Here is a 20,303-nt window from a genome sequence, read left to right on the forward strand (position 1 = left end):
GCATCAAGGCCTCCCAAAGAAAAATACAAGTGATGCATGCCATCAACACTAAGAAAATGTGACTGATACAAACAAAATTTCAGTTTCAAGTTCAAGGTAGTGAAAGAGAAAAAGGTAATGAGTTAAGGGGCACATAATGAAAAAGGCATATATACATATCAGAAATTGTTGTTGAAATAAAATACTATCCAAAGGAAACAATAAAAACATCAAAATCAGTGTTGGCCCAATAAATGCAATACAGTGGGACATACACATCCTTAGTGGCCAACCATTGGTGAGGCATAGTTGAACTCAAGCTGTTAGTACTCCCAGTTTAAAATTGAGGAGGAGGACCAGGACCTAAGAACCCTTCATGGATGTCCTGTAAGGAAGGACTGACAGGGTGAGTTAGTGGTTCAATAAAAGTCAAATGCTTCCCCTTCAAACTTTTTGGAGTCTCAAAATCTTTAGTAGGGCAAGGTAGCTTAGCAGGTTTATTACTTTTTCATGGACTCACAGGAGCCTCACATTTTATAGTCAGAAACACAAAAAAGAGCAAATGACAAAAGGGTCTCTTGGAGGCAACATCTTTGGCACGTTTAACTGGTCTCCTCTAAAGAAGACAAATCGTCTTAATGATTACCTAGAAACCTGTTAGTCTTTTCCTTTTCCTTGAAATGTAACAGAGCAGTCTTCTGGAAAGCCAAAAACCAGATTACTCTGCTTCAAGTTCACAAAAATGTAAAATTTCCATTGGTTCCTGGAATTCCTCGATGGGAGTTCCATGATCCTGCATGGCTTTCCACGCTCCTCAGAAAAAGGGGACACTTTCTTATGTGTGCAATTTGATGAAATGTCAAGTTGCACCTGACCTGCTTCTTCTGTTCTAAACATATGATGTTCCTTTTGTCACAGGGACCTTTGTACTTTCCAGCTTCAAAGAAGGCATTTATCAGGACAAACAGGACTTGGACATTTAAGTTGTTGGAATCGGCAAAGCACTATAACGGTGATCATGACCCCAGCGGTTGCTGTAAATGTGGTGGTAGTACCGCCACATTATGACATTGGGGGGTTGGCTGAAGCCAACCTGCCTATATACCACACCGACCACCATGGCGATAGCAGCTGCTGGGCCAGAGATAACAATCTCCAACCCGGCGGCCGCTACTGTACCGCCAGCGGCATTTTGACCCTGCCTACCACCATGGTTTTCATGGCGTCAGTAATGTCATGAAAACCATGCCGGTAGGCCCTATCAGTGACAGGGAATTGTTTCCCTGTCACTGGTAGGAGGCCCACCCACCCCCCTTACACTTCCCAGATGACCCCGACTCTCCATCCACGCTCCCCTCTTCCAATCCACCCCCCATACACGCGCACTCGCAGGCACACACCACGCATTCACACAATCACGCACACAGGCACACACGCATTCATACATGCATGCATCCATTCATTCACAAACACATCCGTACACACATTCATACTGACATGCAGACACGCATTCACATTTCCTTTCACACACACATTCCCACACATGCGCACACACATGCAAACAACACTACACACACATTTGCATTCACGCACACACTCACACCTTCATGCACACACCTCCACATACACACACACATAACACCCCCCACGCCTCTCCCCTGTCAGAAACCCAACTTACCTGCATCTAGGGGGTCTTCCAGCAGGGGACAGGACGAGGCACTGCTACCGCCAGCAGAACACCACCAGGCAGTAATATTTTTCATAACACGGCTGGTGGTGGTCTACTGGCTTGGCGCTACTGGTGGTAGCAGCGCCGCCTTAACATCATCTGCCAGCATGGCCACAGACAGATTTCCGCCCTTCTTGTGGTGGAAATCTGGCTGTGGTCATATTATGGTGGACGGATGTTAGCCACAGTGATGGTCTTTTGGCGGCCGTCGCCATGGTGGTGGGCCACACTTACCGCAAATATTATCATTAGGGCCTATGTTCTTTAACCCTTGGATCAGGTTTCCATATAAATCCTGAGATTCAAGATAGACTAGGAGATAAAATTATTTTCACAGTCCTCTTTCAAACCAATCAAAGACAACTCTGCTTTTCTTCTTCTGTATCAATAAGCTCTCGTCTGAGAAAGTTAATTCAAGTGTTTTAAAAGGCTAATCATTTCTGTGATTAGTTACTTCAATAAATCAAACTGAGGTTTCTCTACATTTTCAGCAACATTTATGTTTCAGAAGCATGCTTTGCTAGAACAGCTGTCACAGATCCTTTAATCTACAGAAAAGTAAGATGTTACACATCTGATTGATCTTCACCTTTGTTCTTCTTTTTCTCTCCAAAATCCTGGCCCAGTTGGACCTACTAAGAAGTAAAGACAATCAATTCCATCCAGATGACATTTCCCTTTCCTATTAGTTATGTGAGCAGTTTTACTTGTCTCGTGATGGGCTGTCTATTCAAGCAGACCAAGTGATGTGCTTTCCTTTCACAAGGAAATGTAGCATAGATACATGAAGGCAAGTTTGTATTCTTCCTGTATCTTTGTTTCAATTATTTGAAGTCAGGCAAGTTAGCTAGACATTGAAACTTCAGAGGAAAGTAAAAGTGAAACTGAAGAATGAGGTACAAACTAGAAGGAATTTTAGGCCTGATTTTGATATTGGCGGATGAATTACTCCGTCACAAGGGCAATTGATATCCTAATCTGAATCTCATAGGATATAAGGAAATTTAGGTGGTCATTATGAACACACGCGGTCCGGATCGCCATGCCGGTGGTGGCGGTAATAATTACCGCCACCGGCATGGCAGTCCGGACCGTCATATAATGTTCATATGGACACTGCCACAGGCAGAACTCCGCCACTGCCAGGTTACCGCAGCCAGGCAGCCTGACAATGGCGGAGTTCCTTATCCAACAGGGCAGCGCTGCAAGCAGCACTGCTCACCGGATAAATAACCTATGTTCCCCCAGCCTTTCCTTGGCGGTTTCCCCTGCCAGGGAAAGGCTGGCAGAATGGGTGCCCAGAGGCCCCATTGCACAGCCCCATCACGCATGATATGCATGACGAGTGTTGCGGCACGCGCCGCACTGCTACATTGCCAACGGCTCCATGTGGAGACTTTGGCAATGTCCAGGCCAAGCATTCCACTGGGCCGGCTGGCAGAAACACTGTTTCCGCCTGCCAGCCCAGCAGAATGTTGTTTATTGGGCCGGCGGGGTCCTCAATGGGCTGGCGGTCTGTGTTTAGACCACCAGCTCAGAACTCGGCGGCATACTTTTTTTTGCAGTTTAGTAGAGTATGAACTTGCACTCTATACATGAGCATGAGATTATGTTAAAGGAGGTCAGTTTCATTTTTTTTTTAAATTTAGGCATGAGAAGATTAAGTGATTTGCCCATAATCGCTGGATGTTGAGCAGATGTCAGGACTCAAACATGGCCCCCAGTTCATATATCAACAGCTTTGGCCATTCAGCAACATCTCATCTCCATGTGTACATTACGTCATTGTTCGTCTTAACCATTACAGTGCTTACCTGACAGTTTCTATCTTCGTCCTGGAGAGCATGTTCCCTTGCCGACATACAAACAAATCTTCCCAACATGGTTGCAATTCCTAAAAGGGGAGGAGTATTGACATCACATCCTATTTTTCTCTTTCTGCATCCTGAAGCACCCTAGATGTTCAGGTAAGATTATTTTTTTACTTTTCCTTCATCATTATATGCTTGTTCTGAATGCATTTCTATGTAGAAATGCTTTTTTCAGCTATTTGAGCTTTATTGCACTTGCCTCACTTTAGCAGCTATGTCTGTCTTTATTCCTTCCTAACATCCAAACCTGCCTTAGGGGGTGATTCTAACCCTGGCGGTCGGTGTTAAAGCGGCGGCCAACCTGCCAACAGGCTGGCGGTCAAAACAATGGAATTCTGACCCTGGCGGGAACCGCCAACACAGACAGCCACTTTAACACTCCGACCGCCACGGCGGTACAAACAAACAGCGCGGCGGTCACCGCCAACAGCCAGGCGGCAGACAATGTACCGCCCACACTATCACAACTCACCAATCCGCCACCTTTTCCGGGGCGGGAGCACCGCCGATAAAAACACGGCGGAAACAGACTACGAACGAGAAAACGCACACCACTACGCACTCCAGGAGGAAGGAGGACAGCATGGAACCCGAATTAAACATCCTACCTGCTCTCGTCTACCTTCTCATCTACCACGAGTACGAAGTCCGGCGCAGATGACAACGGTGAGTACTGCACCTACGACACACGGGAGGGGGGAGGACGAAAGGTTACGGGCACACACATATGCGACCCCCCCCCATCTATGTACACACCAATGCAGAGCAACAAGTCACAGTGACACCACCCAAACACCCCTGAAAAATGCTATGAAATAATCAAATTTGGAATAAATATTTATGTACCAAAAAGCTCCTGAAAATTATCGTACAACCATGAAAGATATTTACAAGAAAACAAATGATATACACATCAGTGTATAACTGAAGTAACAAGTCCTGCACATCCTACGAATTCATCATGTCCGTGGGCCAAAGTTTTGAGAAACAAGGGCAAAGCCCACACAGGAGACCTGAGTCCCTTGGAGAGAACACTGCAGGGGCATCAGATGTAAAAATTACAGGCACCTCAGGGGGAAGGGAAGGGGGGGGCACCACAGCCACATGAGTCCACGACGCCAGATCCACGAGGAGCCACCATGCCCACTGTACCATCCTGGGGAGTGCAAAGCCACAGTCTCTCAATGTCTCTACAGTGGGTGGGCTGCCCACTGTACCATCCTGGGGAGTGCAAAGCCACAGTCTCTCAATGTCTCTACAGTGGGTGGGCTGCCCACTGTACCATCCTGGGGAGTGCAAAGCCACAGTCTCTCAATGTCTCTACAGTGGGTGGGCTGCTCTCTACAGTGGGTGGGCTGCCCACTGTACCATCCTGGGGAGTGCAAAGCCACAGTCTCTCAATGTCTCTACAGTGGGTGGGCTGCCCACTGTACCATCCTGGGGAGTGCAAAGCCACAGTCTCTCAATGTCTCTACAGTGGGTGGGCTGCCCACTGTACCATCCTGGGGAGTGCAAAGCCACAGTCTCTCAATGTTTCTACAGTGGGTGGGCTGCCCACTGTACCATCCTGGGGAGTGCAAAGCCACAGTCCATCAGGTGGATGACAGTCTCCACTGGTCAAGGAGGAGGCATGGTGGGCACAGTGAACCATAAACAGTGCTTGAGACGGCGGTGCCCAGCGGAGCGGTGCTTGAGAAGAAGGGCCCAGCGGAGCGGTGCTTGAGAAGAAGGGCCCAGCGGAGCGGTGCTTGAGACGGCGGTGCCCAGCGGAGCGGTGCTTGAGATGAAGGGCCCAGCGGAGCGGTGCTTGAGAAGAAGGGCCCAGCGGAGCGGTGCTTGAGACGGCGGTGCCCAGCGGAGCGGTGCTTGAGATGAAGGGCCCAGCGGAGCGGTGCTTGAGAAGAAGGGCCCAGCGGAGCGGTGCTTGAGATGAAGGGCCCAGCGGAGCGGTGCTTGAGATGAAGGGCCCAGCGGAGTGGTGCTTGAGACGGCGGTGCCCAGCGGAGCGGTGCTTGAGAAGAAGGGCCCAGCGGAGCGGTGCTTGAGATGAAGGGCCCAGCGGAGCGGTGCTTGAGACGGCGGTGCCCAGCGGAGCGGTGCTTGAGATGAAGGGCCCAGCGGAGCGGTGCTTGAGACGGCGGTGCCCAGCGGAGCGGTGCTTGAGATGAAGGGCCCAGCGGAGCGGTGCTTGAGATGAAGGGCCCAGCGGAGCGGTGCTTGAGATGAAGGGCCCAGCGGAGCGGTGCTTGAGATGAAGGGCCCAGCGGAGCGGTGCTTGAGACGGCGGGGCCCAGTGGAGCGGTGCTTGAGATGAAGGGCCCAGCGGAGCGGTGCTTGAGACGGCGGTGCCCAGCGGAGCGGTGCTTGAGATGAAGGGCCCAGCGGAGCGGTGCTTGAGATGAAGGGCCCAGCGGAGCGGTGCTTGAGAAGAAGGGCCCAGCGGAGCGGTGCTTGAGACGGCGGTGCCCAGCGGAGCGGTGCTTGAGATGAAGGGCCCAGCGGAGCGGTGCTTGAGAAGAAGGGCCCAGCGGAGCGGTGCTTGAGACGGCGGTGCCCAGCGGAGCGGTGCTTGAGATGAAGGGCCCAGCGGAGCGGTGCTTGAGAAGAAGGGCCCAGCGGAGCGGTGCTTGAGATGAAGGGCCCAGCGGAGCGGTGCTTGAGATGAAGGGCCCAGCGGAGTGGTGCTTGAGACGCCGGTGCCCAGCGGAGCGGTGCTTGAGAAGAAGGGCCCAGCGGAGCGGTGCTTGAGATGAAGGGCCCAGCGGAGCGGTGCTTGAGACGGCGGTGCCCAGCGGAGCGGTGCTTGAGATGAAGGGCCCAGCGGAGCGGTGCTTGAGACGGCGGTGCCCAGCGGAGCGGTGCTTGAGATGAAGGGCCCAGCGGAGCGGTGCTTGAGATGAAGGGCCCAGCGGAGCGGTGCTTGAGATGAAGGGCCCAGCGGAGCGGTGCTTGAGACGGCGGGGCCCAGTGGAGCGGTGCTTGAGATGAAGGGCCCAGCGGAGCGGTGCTTGAGACGGCGGTGCCCAGCGGAGCGGTGCTTGAGATGAAGGGCCCAGCGGAGCGGTGCTTGAGATGAAGGGCCCAGCGGAGCGGTGCTTGAGAAGAAGGGCCCAGCGGAGCGGTGCTTGAGACGGCGGTGCCCAGCGGAGCGGTGCTTGAGATGAAGGGCCCAGCGGAGCGGTGCTTGAGAAGAAGGGCCCAGCGGAGCGGTGCTTGAGACGGCGGTGCCCAGCGGAGCGGTGCTTGAGATGAAGGGCCCAGCGGAGCGGTGCTTGAGAAGAAGGGCCCAGCGGAGCGGTGCTTGAGATGAAGGGCCCAGCGGAGCGGTGCTTGAGACGGCGGTGCCCAGCGGAGCGGTGCTTGAGAAGAAGGGCCCAGCGGAGCGGTGCTTGAGATGAAGGGCCCAGCGGAGCGGTGCTTGAGACGGCGGTGCCCAGCGGAGCGGTGCTTGAGATGAAGGGCCCAGCGGAGCGGTGCTTGAGACGGCGGTGCCCAGCGGAGTGGTGCTTGAGATGAAGGGCCCAGCGGAGCGGTGCTTGAGATGAAGGGCCCAGCTGAGCGGTGCTTGAGATGAAGGGCCCAGCGGAGCGGTGCTTGAGAAGAAGGGCCCAGCGGAGCGGTCCTTGAGATGGCGGGGCCCTCTTCAGCGGTGCCTATCTTCACGGCGGGGCCCTCTTCAGCGGTGCCTATCTTCACGGCGGGGCCCTCTTCAGCGGTGCCTATCTTCACGGCGTGGCCCTCTTCAGCGGTGCTCTTCTGCACGGCGGGCCCTGTTCGGCGGTGCTCTTCTGCACGGCGGGCCCTCTTCAGCGGTGCCTATCTTCACGGCGGGGCCCTCTTCAGCGGTGCTCTTCTGCACGGCGGGCCCTGTTCAGCGGTGCTCTTCTGCACGGCGGGCCCTCTTCAGCGGTGCCTATCTTCACGGCGGGGCCCTCTTCAGCGGTGCCTATCTTCACGGCGGGGCCTTCTTCAGCGGTGCTCTTCTGCACGGCGGGGCCCTCTTCAGCGGTGCCTATCTTCACGGCGGGCCCTGTTCAGCGGTGCTCTTCTGCACGGCGGGCCCTCTTCAGCGGTGCTCTTCTGCACGGCGGGGCCCTCTTCAGCGGTGCCTATCTGCACGGCGGGCCCTGTTCAGCGGTGCTCTTCTGCACGGCGGGCCCTCTTCAGCGGTGCCTATCTTCACGGCGGGGCCCTCTTCAGCGGTGCCTATCTTCACGGCGGGCCCTCTTCAGCGGTGCTCTTCTGCACGGCGGGCCCTGTTCAGCGGTGCTCTTCTGCACGGCGGGCCCTCTTCAGCGGTGCCTATCTTCACGGCGGGGCCCTCTTCAGCGGTGCCTATCTTCACGGCGGGGCCCTGTTCAGCGGTGCTCTTCTGCACGGCGGGCCCTCTTCAGCGGTGCTCTTCTGCACGGCAGGCCCTCTTCAGCGGTGCCTATCTTCACGGAGGGCCCTCTTCAGCGGTGCCTATCTTCACGGCGGGGCCCTCTTCAGCGGTGCTCTTCTGCACGGCGGGCCCTCTTCAGCGGTGCCTATCTTCACGGCGGGGCCCTGTTCAGCGGTGCTCTTCTGCACGGCGGGCCCTCTTCAGCGGTGCTCTTCTGCACGGCGGGGCCCTCTTCAGCGGTGCCTATCTTCACGGCGGGGCCCTGTTCAGCGGTGCTCTTCTGCACGGCGGGCCCTGTTCAGCGGTGCTTTTCTGCACGGCGGGCCCTCTTCAGCGGTGCCTATCTTCACGGCGGGGCCCTCTTCAGCGGTGCCTATCTTCACGGCGGGGCCCTCTTCAGCGGTGCTCTTCTGCACGGCGGGGCCCTCTTCAGCGGTGCCTATATTCACGGCGGGGCCCTGTTCAGCGGTGCTCTTCTGCACGGCGGGCCCTCTTCAGCGGTGCTCTTCTGCACGGCGGGCCCTGTTCAGCGGTGCTCTTCTCCATGGCGGGCCCTGTTCAGCGGTGCTCTTCTCCACGGCGGGCCCTGTTCAGCGGTGCTCTTCTCCACGGCGGGCCCTGTTCAGCGGTGCTCTTCTCCACGGCGGGCCCTGTTCAGCGGTGCTCTTCTGCACCGCGGGCCCTGTTCAGCGGTGCTCTTTTCCACGGCGGGCCCTGTTCAGCGGTGCTCTTCTGCACAGCGGGCCCTGTTCAGCGGTGCTCTTCTCCACGGCGGGCCCTGTTCAGCGGTGCTCATCCAGCAGGTCAAGGGAGCCAGACCTGGCCTGGACTCCCTGCTCAGTCGCCCTCGGACCGTGACGTTTCTGGACCCTTCGGGGACGGACTCCTGGCCTCTTTAGTGTCCTCCTTCCCAGCTGGGATGTGACATGTGGGGTCCACCTTCTCCGCGCTCCTGCTGCCCTTCCGCTCCTTTGATGGGCTCTCGGGCCCTTGGCTCCCCTAGATGGTGTGGCTGGTGAAGTGGCCGCACATTGCTCCTTGGGGGCAGCCCTGTCAGTCCTCGCACGGCGGCCCTTGTTTTTGCGGGTCCTCTTGCCGGGGGGGGGGGGGCTGGACGTGTCCTTGCTGCTGATCGATGTGTCACTGCTGGCAAAGGGTGGACTCCAGATCCCATGCACAACAGTGACACTCGAAGCTGGGCTGGTGGTGGCTGCGGTGCTCTTGGGACTCTTTGCAGATGGAGGGGGGAGCTCATCGGAGGGAAAGAGGTCAAGACTAGCCAGGAAAAGCTTTTTAGGTCCAAGGTAAAGGGTAGGAGAAGTGGTGATGGGAGTGGAGGAAGAGGATGTGGTTGTAGGAGAGTCAGGTGTGCTGTCATTGGGTGAAGGTGCTGGTGCTGTAGGCTGACGTGAGGTGGATGGCTGTTGGGTGGGTGTCTGCCTGCGTTTGTGTGTCTTGGAAGAGGGGGTGAGAGACACAGTGGGAGAGGACACAGGGGACGTGTAAATGGCAGTGGGGGTGGTGACTGCACGAGTGTGGACTGTACTGGAGGGTGAGGTGGTGATGGAAGCAGTGGCTGATGTTGGGGTGCATGCAGGTGTGAGTGTAGACGTCACAGGGAGGGAGGAGGGAGACGAGGAGGAGGGGGACACAGAGGTGGTTGTGACTGTTGGAATGTCTGCATCTGGGTGTTGCTTGGGTGAGTGTTTGTGGGATCTGTGGTGCTTGTGTCTGGATGAGCTGCTCTTGGGTGTTGAGGTGTGTGCAGGCTGGTCTGATGGTGTGGATGGGATAGGCTGAGGAACAGGAGACAGAGACAGGCTGGAGGCAGTAAGAAGAGGGAGGCTGGAAACAGGGACAATGGCTGCCGTCAGTGCTGAGGCCAGAGCAGTGAACGCTCGTTGATGGGCAGCCTGACCCGAATGAATGCCCTCCAGGTACGCATTCCTCTGTTGCACCTCCCTTTGCACACCCTGGATGGCATTCAAAAGGGTCGTCTGCCCAACAATGAGCGTCCTCACCAGGTCAATGAGCTCCGCACTGAGGGCAGCAGGGGCAACAGGGGTAGGGGCTGAGGTGCCTGGGGCGAAGGAGACGCCCGCCTTCCTGGGCGAGCGGGCACGGAGCGTAGGCTGAGGGGCTGCTGGGAGGGCGGTGCTGGTGCGCTGGGTGGCGGCTGTACCTGTAGAGGCGGGGGGCCCGGATGTTGCCGCCACCGCTAGGGAGCTCCCATCCGAGGACGTGTCGCTGTCGCTGCTCTCACCAGCGGTCCCCGTCGTGGTGCTCCCCTCGCCCTCCGGATCACTGGTGCCCTCGGTGTCTGTTCCTGGGCCCACCGGGGCCTTGTGTCCTGCAGCTCCCTCGTGCTCCGACGCCAAATCTCCTCCGCCTGATGATGCTAATGCACACATGCACAAGAAGATGAAGAGAAAGGGTGGGGGGAGAAAAAAGAAGACCAGGTTGAGTGCATGCAACCGTTGGCGGAGAGGACAGACACAGGAGCCTCATGCACTAAGCCGCGCATTCGGGGTACACTACTCAGTACTACTGACTAGGACAACAGGCCAAGAGACGTCAAACGCGCACATGGGTGATGCTGGACCATCATGGCTGTACTTGTCACCCTACAGAGGTGGGGGCCGGGGGCACAGGGCCATGCCTAAGGGAGAGGACTACACTACAGAAAGCGCCCTGGCCTAATGTCACCCACAGCCCTCCTCCCCCACCCAGACGCCTCCACTGCGCAGAAAGATAGGAGAATGTGCTGATACTCACCCCCTTGTGTCTGCTGTGATGTCTTAAAGCACCCATCCAATTCAGGGTAGGCCACCGCCAGGATCCGGGACATCAGGGGGGTCATGGTGCGACTGGCACCCCTCCTAGGTTGGGATGCCATCCCCAGCAGTGTTTCTGCGGTCTTCCTTGTTCCGCGCCGGATGTCCTCCCACCTCTTGCGGCAGTGGGTGCCCCGTCTGTTATGGACCCCCAAGTTCCGGACTTCCTTGGCGATGGCACGCCAAATCTCGATCTTCTGATGGGCGCTGACCTATTTGACAGGTACAGGGTGGAAAGGAGGAAATCATCAATGACCTGCATGTTAGATGTGATTGCCCCCCCCCACCAACTTTGCCATATGGCACATGCTCTCATCTGTCGTGCGTTGCACTCCTCATTCGCCCCCCACCCCACCAACTTACATCCACCCCAATCCACACAGGCATAGCCCATTCCATGTGCACCCGGTGTACTCACTTGTTGGTCTGGAGGACCATAGAGTAGCGCATACTGGGGGAGGACCCCATCCACGAGCTTCTCCAACTCTTCAGACGTGAAGGCAGGGGCCCTTTCCCCAGTCGCAGCAGCCATTGTCACTTCCAGACCGAGGTCACAGCAGCACTTGCAGTATAGGTCCTCTCCTGTGGATGATCAGGTCTCGAGTGATCAATCAGCTAGGAAATGGCGGTCACGCCCACGGCGGTGCGTACCGCGGCGGTGCGTACCGCGACCGCCGGTGCACATCGTCATTGGCTCCTGAAACCCATAGGGTTCAATGTTAACCAATGCGGCTTTGCGCCGCGGTCTTCGACCGCCTACCGCCACGGTGTGCCCCGCCAGCGCATTGACCTCACATCCCATTGTCCCACTTCACAGGTCAAGTAGCCGCCATTTCAAGGGCCTACATGGCTTAATTTTGACTGCGACACACAGGCCTAGGCCTTGCATTGCCACACATACACGCCTTTCAACCCATTGCCATTCTTTAACTGTGCAAGCTGTCTGTACGTACCTGTGGTTTGCCTGACTCTGTGCTCCATGTTGTCCTTCCTAGGCACCGTCCGCTGGGACTTGCGAGGAGAAGGACGAATCCTCGCGTGTACCGACCGCTGGTGGACCTGTCGACAATGGAAGAACGCCATATAATACTTCGATACAGACTTGACCATGCCACTATCCATGAACTGTGTGCCCAGCTGGAGCCAGCCCTGATGTCCCCCGTCCGCCAAACCACAGGGATTCCCCCTCTGGTGCAGGTTTTGTCAGTCCTCCATTTTTTGGCAACTGGGTCATTCCAGACAACAGTGGCCATGTCATTTGGAATGTCTCAGCCTATGTTTTCAAAGATTTTGAGCAGAGTGTTGTCAGCCCTGATGAAACTCATGCGGAGCTACATCATTTTCCCAGAGGAGGGTGACTTGCCTACAGTGAAGGGTGATTTCTATGCCCTTGGACATATCCCCAACATTATTGGTGCCATTGATGGGACCCATGTGGCTTTGGTACCCCCAAAAGACGATGAGCAGGTGTACAGAAACAGAAAAAGTTATCATTCGATGAATGTCCAGGTGGTCTGTTTGGCTGACCAGTACATCTCCCATGTAAATGCCAAGTTCCCAGGGTCAGTGCATGACGCGTATGTTATGCGAAATAGCAGCATCCCCTATGTGATGGAGCAGCTACAGAGACAACATGTGTGGCTAATAGGTGACTCTGGTTACCCCAACCTGCCTTGGCTACTGACCCCAGTGAGGAATCCCCGGACCAGGGCAGAGGAACGGTACAATGAGGCCCATGGGCGAACTAGGAGGATCATCAAAAGGACCTTTGGCCTCCTGAAGGCCAGGTTTAGGTGCCTGCATATGACAGGGGGATCCCTGATGTACTCACCAAAGAAGGTGTGCCACATCATCGTGGCCTGCTGTATGCTTCTCAATCTGGCATTGCGACGTCAGGTTCCTTTCCTGCAGGAGGATGGTGCAGATGGTGGTGTTGAAGCAGCTGTGGAGCCTGCGGAGAGTGAAGAGGAGGAAGACTCAGAGGACGACACAGACAACAGGGACAGAGTAATAGAACAGTATTTCCAGTAGCACACAGGTAATAATCACCCATGCCATTTTACATTTCCTGAAAGCCTCCTGCATCTCAACTTTGTCGATTTCCCCCCAGAACTATAAACATGATGTTTGATTTTCCCTTCCCTTTTCTGTGCTGTATGAGCCACTGCGTGACCTCGGCTTGGTTGGCCCATGGACTAATGCTAAGTTACCTCGGTATGTGTAATTCACAATGTTAAAAATACGTAATTGATATGTAATGTGTCATACATTTGTAAATAAGACAGGCTGAGTCCTGATTGATTTCAGTGCAATGTGTGATTTATTATTAGTGCATAGATATTGGTACATGATAGTGAAACAGTGATGGGTGTGGGTGGAGTAATGTCCATGGCAGAGACCAGTTCTCAGTCTCACAGGTGCATTGTCCATATGCCTGTGGCAGGATGGAGCAGGGGCAGTTCAAGGTTTGACAGGGTGGCAATGTGGAACAGTGGGAGGACTTCAGGGGGTATGTGATGCTGGCGGGGGTCTTGACATCCTACTCTGTCGGTTTTTTTGATCTCAGGCTCCTTTTGCAGGGTGGTTGTTGTTCAGCAGGAGGTGGGGTTCTGGTGGGCTGTCGTTGTGGTGTGGCCTCCTGTCCACTAGCGCCGGCGGAGGTGGTAGGCTGTTCCTGTTCCTGGCTAGTGACAGGGGCCCTGTGTGATGCCACATGGTCCCGAAACGTGTCCTCTATACGGTTCAGGGCCTGGACTATGCTCCCCATAGCGGTTGAGATGTTGGTGAGTTGGTCGCTGAACCCCATGTAGCGTTGCTCCTGCTGTGCCTGGATCTCCTGGAACCTGGCCAGTACCGTCGCCATCGTCTCTTGTGAGTGGTGGTAGGCTGCCATGATGATGGTGAGGGCCTCTTGGAGAGTGGGTTCCCTGGGCCTCTCCTCCCCCCCGTCGCACAGCAGCTCTCCGAGTTTCCCTGTTTCCCTGGGCCTCTGTCCCCTGGACGGTGTGCCCACTCCCACTGCGCCCAGGTCCCTGTTGTTGTTGGGTTGGTGGGTTACCCTGGGGGCCCTGTAGTGGTAGACACACCGCTGCTTGACCTGTCCTAGAGACAGAGGCATGGGCCCGCTGGGTGGGAGCTGTGCTGTTGTTCCCAGAGGGGGTTGGGTCTGCAGTGGCCTGTGTCTGGGTGAGGGGAACCAACTGCCCAGAGGTCCCCGATGGTCCGGGCTGGTCGTCAGGTTCCAGGTCGACAGAGCTGCTGTCATCACTAGGGGCCTGTTCCGGGGGTGGGATGGACATTTCTGGTCCCTCCTGACCGGTGTGTTGTCATTCGGGTCCTGCATGGGGTAAGAGGGTATGGTTATTGTTTCTGTGTGTGCATTAGCTTGCGTTTTATGGGTGCCCTTGTCCACCAGTGCTGGCATTCCCTTGGGGGAGGTTCTGTGAGGGTGTTTTGTGGGGGGGGGATGGGTATGTGCAGTGGCCATGCTTAGGTGATGGGTGTCCATAGTTTGGGGATGGCATGCAGGGGTTGGTGTTGGGTGGGTTGTGCTGGAGAGACATTCTCAGGGAGGATGTGTGCTGGGGGGTTGGGGGTGAGGGTGGGGGTTAGCATGCTGGGGGGGGGGGGTTGAAGTGGTTGGCCTTGTACTTACCAGAGTCCATTCCTCCGTGTACTCCAGCGAGGCCATCAGGATGCAGGATGTTTAGTACCTCTTGCTCCCATGTTGTGAATTTGGGTGGAGTGGGTGGGGGTCCCCCGCCAGTCTTCTGCACTGTGATGTTGTGTCGCGAGACCATCGAGCGCACCTTCCCCCGTAGGTCATTCCATCGTTTGCGGATGTCCTCTCGATTTCTGGGATGCTGTCCCACCGCGTTGACCCTGTCCACGATCCGCTGCCAGAGCTCCGCCTTCCTTGCTATGGTGGTGTGCTGAACCTGTGAGCCGAAGAGCTGGGGTTCCACTCTTATGATTTCCTCCACCATGACCCGGAGTTCTTGGTCCGAAAAGCGTGGGTGCCTTTGTGGTGCCATGGGGTGGTGTGTATGAGGTGTGAGGTGGTGTATGTGATGATGTGTGTGTTGGTGTGTGGTGCTTTGTGCTTCTATGTGGTGTGTGTGATGTTGTGGTGTGCCTCTGTGTGTCTGGCTATCTATTCTCTGATGTGTCTCTCTCTCCTTCGTCTCTGGTTTTTGTTGGTAGGGGTTTGTGGGTGATGTGGGTGTGTGTTTTATATGGTATTGGATGTGTGGGAGTGGTGTGTGTATGTGTTTCAGGTGTGTGCCTTTCAAATTGTCCAATGTGGTAGGGGTTTGTAAAGGTGTGTGTATTTTCGGCCGCGGCGGTATTGTGGCGGCCTTCTGACCGGCGGTAAGCGGCTTTTACCGCCGAGGTCAGAATGACCCCCTTAGTGTTTTTCTTGTGTTGGTGCATAGCACATAACGTGTGCCTCATTTGCTGGTGATGGGGATTTTCCAAGTCACGCCAAGAATGTTCTTGGAATTAAGCCTTTTTGTCACACTTTATTGGTGCTATTTATATTGTTCTGACCAGGAATGACATATTTTAGCTGATGTTGAAACTAATCCAATATGGCAGCCCTGAGAGAATTCCTGCAAGACTTCAGGTTGCATAGAAATCAGCTGAAATACAGGAAGTATTCAGTTGGTTTTCTAAACATTATCACAGTAGTTTTCCTTGTGTGCTACAGCCATGGAGGAAGCAATTGAGGAGATTTCTGGCACCTCTCCTGCCCCCACTGCGATACTGAATATCCACTTGTTGATTTGTCAGGCAGTAGAAGCTGCTTTAGGGCTAGAGGGTGGCCTCCTCTACCAAACAACCCTATATCCAAGACTCTTCTGATCTGGATAAAGATGAAAATAGTTATAAGGAGCATCAAAGAAACAGATTTAGTCAGGATCCAGAACTCTGCGAATTGGTGCAGCATTTGTGAGAGAACATTTGCCTCCCCATTTCTGATTCTGTATAAAAATATACTTTTTGCCACAATATATGTGACCTGAGCCTGAGTCACTGCCCAAGCATGCTGCTATAAGGTGAATGTTAAGCAATGAATGGGGGGATGTAGATAAGTTGTCTTTTCCCCAGTTTCTGGCCACACGCTACCCAGTGGATAGGTTGTACTGAAGAAGTTCAAATTTTGGTTAAAGTTGCCAATCTCATGGCTGGTTGATCTTCTCAGGATAACATAGTTGCTGCTGATTCAGCTCCTCCAGATCCAGTTGATAAGAGGGTGGAGCAGGCCATCAAATGATCCTATGCTGCTTCCAATTTTTCACTCAGACTAAACACGTATACTACATACACAGTACAGTCTCTTCTCAAGGACTCACACCATTTAGGAGAGAAGATGTAGGAGGGAGCAGATTACTCAGTCCTTTTAAGCATGATGGCACAGCAGGTCAGACTTCTGTCTGATTTCTCCTTTGATAATGTCTGTACTTTAGCAGCAGCATCCAGGGCAGCTGTTTCAGCCTGGCATCATCTGTGGATGAGGAACTGGAAGGCTGACACATTCCCCGAAGTCAATTTTGATGAAGATGCCATTTGAGGAGTGTTCTCTATTTGGTCAGCAGTTGGAGTATCTAATACAAAAGATTGCAGAAACAAATTGGTATCGCCAGTTAATCCTGTTCCTATTGACTTGGTTCCAAATGAGCTATTCTTGGGACATCTGGGAAGGGAGGACCACAGCCCTTTTGTGGTAGGGGTCCTGGCTAGGGGGGCCCAAATCCCAATAAATGATCGTCCCCAAATCCAGGAGTCCATAATCCTGCTCCTTTGAAGTCATGAAAACCACAGTCAGAGGCCAGTGGGGTGTTGTCTTTTCTTTTTCAAGGAGCTTTGGTGTCAGACCAGTGGACAGTGAAATTGGTTTCAGAGGGATATTGTTTGGAGTTTGTAATCTTTCCACCAAATCATTTCCAAACACACCCCTTCCCAGAGATCTGAAACAGAGACATGCAATCTTAGGGCTCAAGCCATTTCAGCAAAGAATACTATTCATCCTGTCCCACTCCAAGAACAGGGCAAAGGTTACTAATCGACTCAACTCATTTCTGGTGCAAAAGCTCTCAGGAGAATTTCACCCAATTCTGAACTAAGAAAGACTAAACAAGTATCTGGACTACAGATCCTTTAAAATGACAACACAGCAAAGTATTTTTCTGTTGCTGAGACAAGGGGATTTTTTGACGTCCTTTGACCTGAAGGTGCTTATCTTCATTTGCCAAATATTCAAGCTTTCCAACATGTTTGGCGATTTGCTGAAGATCATCAGCATTTTCAATTCCAAGTCCTTCCATTTGGATTGACATCCGCACCAAGACTTTTTATTAAGATCTTGGCTCCTTTGGTGGGTATATTGCACTTTTGAGGTATCCAGGTCTTTCCATATCTTGATGACTGGATGATAAGCTCTCTTTCTTTCTCTAAGACACAAGAAGATATCCAGGAGGTTGGCAGTATTCTTCAGGATTATGGTTTGCTAATCAATACTGAAAGGTCCCAGCTTCAGCCAGTTCTGCAGCTTCAGTTCATCAGAGCCCTCTTCAGTATGGACGGGGCAGAGTGTTTATTTCTCCTAACAGAATCCAAATGTTGGTGCTTCATTTACATAACTTACTACTTCCTCAGGCCTCAGTAAGACTCTGGTTATGCAGTCAAGGGGAAATGGGATCATCTCTGGCCATTGTTCATTAGAGTCATCATTACCTGCATCCCTTAGTACATCATGTGCTGACCCTTTGGAACATTCTTTCCCAGAATTGTGAGGCTTTCATTCCAATCACACCTAAGATTTCTTGGAGTTTTCAATGGTGGCTCAAGCCAGACTGTCTGGCCAAAAATCAGCAATTGAAGCGGTCTTCCCCTTTAACAATAACAGCAGATGCCAGAAAGTTGGGGTTGGAGCAGTTCTGGGAACTTCCGCAGCACAGCGCAGATGGTCTTGTAAGGAAGCCCAGTCATTGTCCAATTGGAGGGACTTGACTGCTGTCAGAGCAGCGCTTCTGGTTTTTACCCAGATTCTTCACCATCATATTTGCATTTGATCCAGCAATCGGGTTGTGGTGGCATATAGCAATCACCAGGGGTGAATGTTTCATTCCCTATATCACCTTGCCAGGGAAATATTTGTATAGGCAGAATCCAATCTCAAGAACCTGAAAACTGTTTATCTTCTGGGGAGGAAAGAAGGAAGATTGGGCCAACAGACCAGCTCAGCAGGAAATTTCCCTTATCTATGACCCCTTGTGTTTTAGTCAGGGTGTTTTCTCAGTTTTGTGCTAGGTTCGGCCATCCTTGGTTAGATCTGTTTGCACCCAGGGAGAATGCTCTACTGCCCCAGGTTTGCTCCCTTGTTCCAACCCAGGGGGCTTGGATAACGGATTAATTCTCAGTGAAATAGCCAAGCGGTTTACTACATTGTTTCTCTCCAATTCCCTTGATTCTTTGTGTTTTTTAAGAAGATTCAAGAAGGCCAAGTTCAGGTGCTTTCGGTAAGACCAAATTGGACTCGGCGCCCATGATTTCAAATCTTGATGTCAATAACTGTGGTTCCTTTGTGGATAATTCCACTTCATCCTTACCCTCTAAACCAAAGACAGGTGTCTCTCGCGTCCCTCATGCAGTTAATTCTACAGGTTTGGTTAGTGAACGGGAATGCTTGTTAGCAAACGGTTGTTCCGAGGATGATGTTAAGGCTATTTAACAGTTCAGTAAGCCTTCCAAACGTAAGTCTTATCGAAGACATTGGCAGAATTTTGAGAAATGGTGTCTACAGGCTTTGTTCAGTGAGCCAATATGTGTTCTATACTACTTTCAGGACAGATTCAGGCTGAGGCTAGCAGTCCCTACTATTTATGCACAGTGGGTAGAAATACAGGCTTTTAGGGGTGATGCTGTAATGTTGCTGGCCCCTTTAGCATCATGTCTTCTTCAGAGCTTCTACCTTCAGGTCCCTGCAGTGCAGTCTTTGGTATCACCTTGGGACTTACCGTTTGGTTTTGCATGTCTTTCCCTGTCACCCTTTGAGCCACTGGAACCAGTAGATCTTAAGCTGTTGATGCAAAAGTTGGTGGTCGAAGGGTAGGTGAAATCGGTGCATTAATTTCAGTTTCTCCATTTCTGCATTATTTTCCTGACAAGGCTGCCTTGCGTTCCGGTCCTACCTTTTTGCCAAAGGTTCCTTCCTCTTTTCATTGCTCCAAGGATATTGTTCTTCCTGTGTTTTTTTTCCAAGGCAAGCCTTTGTGGAGAAGAAGAGTCTTCATTCTTTGGACTTGTATAGAGCCCTCACTATTTCTTTGGCTAGTAGAGTGCCTTTTCGTAAGGTGGATTCTTTCTTTGTCACCTTTAGTTTGCCTAGTAAGGGATCCCGTCCATCTACAGTAACACTTTTTGGATGAACTAAATCCACCATTACCATGTGCTAAGAATTGGCTACGGTTCCTCTTGCTTCAGTCTTTGAGGGATGATCCACTATGGGCGATGTTGACCTCTTGGGTCTTTTTTCAGGGGTCTCTTTGAAGGACATTTGTTGTGCAGCTACTTGGAAAACACCTCATACTTTGCTATCCCATTACAGAGCCCAGATGGGAGAAGGTTTTTCTACAGTTTTTGGAGACTGTGTACTTTCTGCTGTATCAGAATCATAAATTATTTTGTTTTACATATTTGTAAAGATCTTTTTGCATTTACTTATTGTGTTTGGTATTCTTCTATAATCAATCTCCTTCTGCTTGGGTATTCTCTTCCAGGTAAGGACTATAGTGAGGAAGACCGATGTGGAGATGCTGGCCGGGTTGCTTATCAGTAGTCTTCATTACTCATAGTTTAAGTCTTCCCTAATACAGTCCAGCTTTTTACCGACTCACCCGCCCTGGGGGGTGGGATTGATTATACACTAAAGGATTGTATTAACTTGCACTTATATACACAGAGTGTGATGTAATTTCCCCGCCCTCTTTATTGTACTGCCACATAGGAATGGCGACTAGGTTGGGAGGATGTTTTTTCGTTTACCAGCTAGGGAAAAGGTTCTGTGGGAAGGAGATACAATCTTGCAGGTAAGAACTGTGTGAGGGAAGACCTGGACTCGGAGTAATGAAGATTACTGGTAAGTAACTGGGCTATTAAACTCCCTGGACTAGGCAGTTCTGTTTGGAATTTCACTCACTAAATCTAGGTCTGCAACGTTATTGCCTGTTTCATGGAGATTAGATTGTAATTGGGGGAAATATGTCTGCAAATGCTGGGCAGTGACAACCATTTCTGCCACCCAATAATTATACACATATTTCCTCTTTCCTTGTAATCAAGATTATGGAGTTTATGAAATCCAAGATGTTTAACTGTATCCTTCTCTTAATAAGGCCAAATAGGCCATTTATTCCAAGGGTATTTCCTTGGTGGGCTGGAGGCTGGGTTTGAAAGCACAGAGCCTCTCCTGTGCTCGTTTCACATTCCCCAGCTACCCGAGG

This window comes from Pleurodeles waltl, chromosome 3_1 (assembly GCF_031143425.1).
Source record: "Pleurodeles waltl isolate 20211129_DDA chromosome 3_1, aPleWal1.hap1.20221129, whole genome shotgun sequence".
Lineage (NCBI taxonomy): Eukaryota > Metazoa > Chordata > Amphibia > Caudata > Salamandridae > Pleurodeles > Pleurodeles waltl.